Source organism: Lactuca virosa, chromosome 6 (genome assembly GCF_052849685.1).
Source record: "Lactuca virosa cultivar CGN04683 chromosome 6, Lactuca_virosa_CGN04683_v6, whole genome shotgun sequence".
NCBI classification, from domain to species: Eukaryota; Viridiplantae; Streptophyta; class Magnoliopsida; order Asterales; family Asteraceae; genus Lactuca; species Lactuca virosa.
This window is the reverse complement of record NC_136431.1, coordinates 104,986,511-104,992,028: the sequence shown is the minus strand read 5'-3', so window position 1 is coordinate 104,992,028 and position 5,518 is coordinate 104,986,511. Positions and strand designations below refer to the sequence as shown.

General features: G+C 31.7%; 1 pseudogene; it reads right to left on the bottom strand.

Annotated features, from left to right (window-relative positions):
* Window positions 1–433: 433 nt before the first annotated feature.
* On the bottom strand, window positions 434–4,732 carry LOC145121821 (AAA-ATPase At2g46620-like; annotated as a pseudogene).
* Window positions 4,733–5,518: the final 786 nt, after the last annotated feature.

Genomic DNA, 5,518 nt, shown 5'->3' with positions numbered 1-5,518 from the left:
ATCAATATTTATCAATAATTTTTCTAATTATATTATTTAATCTATCTTTTTTAAGAATATTTGGACTTTTTTGTTCCAAATTTTCACTAAAAATTAAAAATCCTACACTTATTTTTCATTATACCTCTTCTTCCTCGTTTCTTCTGTCTAGCCAAGCATGCCCTACAACGCCGCCTCAACGAGAGACTAACGTTCGACCTACACACTCATCCATCGTCAGCGTTGGTGAAACCTCTTGCCTTACAGTCGGCGATCTACTTCTCTTGCCTTACAGCGACAACCGTCTCCACTCCTCCAAATCGCTCGCATCTCCGGCCATCGCCCTCCAGTCCGATGACCGCCTCCGCCAGCCCTTTAACCAATTCAAGCCGATGCCTTTCCCAGCGCCTTCAAAATCCAACGACAAAGTCTCTCAGGGTAAAACATTCTTACTCTAAAATTGTTTTTTTTTGCTGGAATCGTTTTTCTCCTGAATACATCAAAAAAAAATCTTTTTCCCCCCTTGAAATCGATTCTTAGTGATACATTGATTTGTTCATTCTTTTTTGCTATGAATTCGATTATAAGTTCATATATCGGTTTTTTCTTCTTTTTTGCCTTGCCCTATAACTCAATTATCACTGTGTATTATTCATTCAGTCAACATCAGATTGAATGGCAATTTAATACTTCATGTAGATGCCACCTTACTAAAATCATCTATTAGTTTAAGCTTTTCTTGATTTATAGGATGGTTGCATTTAGACTCATTGCTTATGTGATTGAATCATTTCGATTAACCTACTGGTTTGAATATTTTTTGTAGGTGTTTAGCATATGATTGTGAACATAAATCTATTTTTGGAGTAAGATACCGGTTGATGTATAATTTGGATTTTACCTCATCAAAAAACCTGCCTTCAATGTAAGCGTCAATTAGGACCAAAATTATGTCAATATTAAGATTATAAGAATTGTTTATAATTTCATTCCATATGGAATCTGTCTGGGTGAAAAATCCGTTATCTGCATTGTACAACATCAAAGTTGTCATGGTAGAATTTCCAGGAACAAAAACATCAAATTGCAATTTATATACACAATTTGTGTTTTGTGTTTCTGTACTAGTATGCTTCTTTTCAGGTTGTTTTCATATCTATTGTAAGATTGTTTTTGTAAAGGGTTAAATGTAAGAAATAACAATGTACTTTTATTGATTTATATATTATAACATCATACTTCCACCTCTTCCAGTTAGAGCATTGTAAATTAGAAAAATAAACATTGAATTTAGTAAAAAATAACACAAAGGGTAAAATGGTCATTTTTATAATTAAACACATAATTTCAGAGGTTCCAACCAAACAACATGTTAAAATTTCAAATCCTAAGAATTCAGACCCTCTTAAAAATTCAGACATCTTAAAAATCCAAATCTTAAAAATTCATATCCTGCCAAACAACCCCTACGTCTTTCGTTCTCTATCCAACTTTGTATTATCCCTCGCTTTAATCATGTTACCTCACTAGTAAAAGTCTCATATGACCCCTTTTAACCCTCTTCCTTATTTTCTATCATTTTCTTTTTGTTTTATAAAAATTGCCAGAGGGTCTCCCTTTCCCAAAAAAATAAAAAAAACGAAGCATAATATATATTATTAAGTCACTAGTAAATACTTACAACAACATATTTTCGTTTTATGTAGACTATTCTTTAACTTTAGACATACACTGGTACAAAAATTATTACCATTATAAAATCCTAGTCACACATTTAATGACCATACTATAATTATTCTGATCAGACATTAGATGTCTTCTATACCTAGATTTACTTATAGACACGCATAATAATTGTAACCATAACCAAATGCTACTTACACTCACAATATTTGTTTTTTAAAGCCAGTTCATTATATTTTGACACACATAATAAAAGGAACATAACCATATACCACTAAAAGTAACTTGTTTTCTTGCTTTTACTAAGTCACTAGTAAACACTACCCTATGGACACACAAATATTTAATGTGACCATATGTATCACCTTTTAGCTACATTTGCTTTCATATGTCTAAAAGGGCACCATGATATTGAAACATATAAAATTGTCTCATGTCACCATATATTTATCTATTGTCTCATATAAAAAATATATCATAATGCTAACCAGTATTCGTAGCTGATGGTGATATATGGTCATAGCGTTCGAGTGTGGCTAATAATTGTCACATTTGGTATAATTAAGTGTGGTTAAAGTTTTGATTATTTGTACAATGGCCACATAAACTAATTTAAATGTATCCAAAAGCAGTCACTGGATTTTTTAGTGACATTTGGCCACACTTTTAATAAAAAATGTCATAGGTCGTTTTTTGAAAAGTGTGGCTGTAGGTAATTTTTGTACTAGTGGATATAATCTCTGCCAAAGTCATAAACAGGTCCAGACCTTCAACCACGACGAATCGTCTACTATTAGAATCGTCTACTATTTTTGAGAGGTCAACATCGTAAACATCATAAGACAAGAATTTGGCCATAGCGGTGATGAAACACTTTCTGTACCAGATGGTCCGTAGAAGAGGTAGCCCCGCTTCCAAACTGGTCCTAATCGGTTATAATACTGTTTGGATTTCAAAAAAGCCTCGAAATCGGAATTTACCTTCTTTTTCATATCTAAATCCATCGTTATTGTGTCGATGGTAGCCGGAAGCAATAACCGAACGGACCTCCACCGTGATAGCGTCTCCGAGTTCATGTACGGCTTCAGTTCCTTACATCTCGACTCAATATCTTACGAGGATCTATAAATATGTTGAATATAAGATTGCAAAATGCTTCGCATATCTTTCTTTTTCATCTTGAGCATAAAGGTTTTTTTTTTTTTTTTTTTTTTTTTTTTTTTTTGCGAAGGTTTTGCTCTTCAACTTTGTCGAATTTGTTTTTCAAGGAAAACCTAGCACTGAGAAAGGTGTATTGAATGGTCTAATCCTCATCGAGGTAGAGGAGGATGTCGTTTGGTTTCTTCCGTGAGACGAGGTTTGTGAAGTTAGAATCTTCAAAGTGGGTTGTGTTACAGGAAATCTTAATTTTGATTATTTGGTTGGAACCTGCTATATCACGTAGCAATGACCAAAAATCAGGTGCATATCTACTTTACGTAACTATAAAACACCAAAAAAAGTTTTGGGACTGAATGGATAAATTCGAAATAATTTGTTGGACTAATGTGTCATTTTCCCTTGATAATATTCGTAGATGACTGAAAGATTTAAAATCGCCGAATTTTGCCAAAATGCCTAAAACGATACTTGTGATTGTAATGTGTTTCATGATCAAAACATAAAGTTATATACCTTTTAGTTTTTACAGTTAAAACTTTAAGAACTTAACACATAAAAATAAAGTGGGCTTCACCCTTTTTATGCCTATAAAAAAAAGGGTTTTTACAGTTAAAACTTTAAGAACTTAACACATAAAAATAAAGTGGGCTTCACCCTTTTTATGCCTATAAAAAAAAGGGGAAGTTGTGGTCCAATGGATAGAATGGCAGTGGAAGGGGAGTTCTTTGGAATTTTACCTTACAAGATTAAATTTTGTAAAGCTACCCTGAATTTTGCATTATTATTTATCTAAAAAATGTTCAAAGTTAAAATTAAATTAAGGGGGCACAAGTTCGCTTTACATTTTCACCGAATATGATTCCACTTTAACCAATTTAAAAGTTAGATAAGCTCCTTTGGAGTTTCTATATTTTGGAAGAAATGTACGATGTTATGGATTGTAACAAAATGTAAATTTTATTATTTTATTCATCTTATGTTCATTGATGAGATGTATTTTTAAAGTATTGTAATTTTTCTATTAATGAAATCTTGTTTTTTTATGATTTATTATTAATTTAATTTAATTTAGATGTTTTATATTAAAAAAAATATATGGAATGAAAGGGGTGAAAGATAAACATTTCTATATATGAAATGGTTTAGGGATAAAACAATAAGAGAAAACTAATGTCGAGATTGACATGAATCAAATAATTGTTAAAGATGAAAGGGATGTAAAAGATGAGATCCTATCTTCAACTTAATTTTATTTTTGCCGCTGTATTTAATATATTTATCCTCTCTTGTATTTTATTTATTTATCCTCTCTAATAAATGAAATTTTTTTTTTGCCACTTGTCACATTCTAATTCAATTTGTCAAATGTCATTTTGTGGTTATTTTGAATTAATTTTTTTTACATACGTCATTTTATGATTTTTTCTATTTTATTAAATTCCACATAATATTTTAATATAATAATTGCAATTAATATAGTAATAAATGACTATCAATAACATTAATAAACATACGTTTTAATTTTAAAATTCTTAAAATTAAAGGTTATTAGTTTGTTTTATTTATTTAAATTATTTGTTTAAATTTAAAAGATAAAAAACATATTTATTATAATAACTCATTATTTTTCTTATTTTCTTATAAATTCAAAGTTCTCAAATATTTTGACCTTTATATTTAATTTTTTTTTAAATTAATTCATATAATACATGGATCTCACAATTAGTATACTATACAATAGAGTTAAGTCTTTAAACCGACTCTGCTTCACATTCTATAAATAGAAAAATGAATGGGAAAATGTCACTGAAGCCCCACGAACTTACATGTTTTGGTTTAAAAAGTCCCTTATGTTATTTTTTGGCTTTATAGGGGCATGAATTAACATTTAACCGGCTGATAAGGCCATTTTCTAAAAAGTGAAGGGGTCACTCGGTGACCCCAATCCCAATCATCAGGTTCTCTTCGACATGTAATTAAAAAAAGCCAGGTCATATCTCCAAATCACATGCCACGTATACGTGTATCGATAAATGAGACCAACCCTTCCTCTGCAAGAAATTATGTTCTTTACTCGGTTTCATCTACCCCTTTCTTCTTTTTTCTTCTACTGTTCATCGAAAAAAAGTGTCTTGGATTCTTGCTATGGCCGTCTACATGAAGATAGATCTTCATATTGTTGGTTTGTTTACGATGTATCCAGTGATTAGTTACTCAGATGGAGCGGAGCAAAGGTTTGAGGATGTGGATTTTGCTGGAATGGACAAAAACGAATTTCTATTGTTCATTCAAAGATTCTCAAACGAGACATGCGTTGATTTGTACTTTTGCATGCCCGATATTGAGTTCCCTGAAGGATTGAGGATAATAGCAACTGAGAAAGACTACCAGGAGTTGATCGAAGTAGGGTATGATTCTGGTTGTGTAATATCTGTGTACATGGATCATATTGGTGTTAATGTTCATCAATGGATTGTTGATGAGATGGCTGAAGTATGCACCCCCGACGACAAGTATTCTGGTGTAGGTGAAGTAATACAAGAGTTGCATGTTGAGACAGAAGGAGGCATTGACCTAGATGAAGTGCAAGTGCAAGGTAATTTGGACGATAACATTGAAGATGGAGATTGCATTCCAATGAACAAGACCTTGAATGATGTATTTTTGAACAAGCTCTGCCCCAAGGAGGAGCCAA